We start from the raw sequence: 312 nt of genomic DNA on the forward strand, positions 1-312 counted from the left end.
CTTCCAGCATGACAACGACCCGAAACACACAGCCAGGGCAACTGAGGAGTTAATAATTCTTTCTCCGTAAGAAGCATCTCAAGGTCCTGAAAGTGGCTTAGGCAGTCTCCAGACCTGAACCCAACAGAAAATCTTTGGAGGGAGCTGAAAGTCCGTATTGCCCAGCAACAGCCCCAAAACCTGAAGAATCTGGAGAAGGTCTATATGGAGGAGTGGGCCAAAATCCCTGTTGCAGTGTGTGCAAACATGGTCAAGAACTACAGGAAATGTATGGTCTCTGTAATTGCAAACAAAGGTTTCTGTACCAAATAT

At 46.2% G+C, this 312-nt stretch overlaps 1 protein-coding gene across 3 annotated transcripts in view; it reads right to left on the minus strand.

Moving 5' to 3' along the window:
• The window catches only part of acp1 (acid phosphatase 1), an 18,551-nt gene that overhangs the window by 14,823 nt on the left and 3,416 nt on the right, over positions 1–312 (minus strand). The window lies entirely within an intron of this gene.

Source organism: Etheostoma spectabile, chromosome 18, assembly GCF_008692095.1.
Source record: "Etheostoma spectabile isolate EspeVRDwgs_2016 chromosome 18, UIUC_Espe_1.0, whole genome shotgun sequence".
NCBI classification, from domain to species: Eukaryota; Metazoa; Chordata; class Actinopteri; order Perciformes; family Percidae; genus Etheostoma; species Etheostoma spectabile.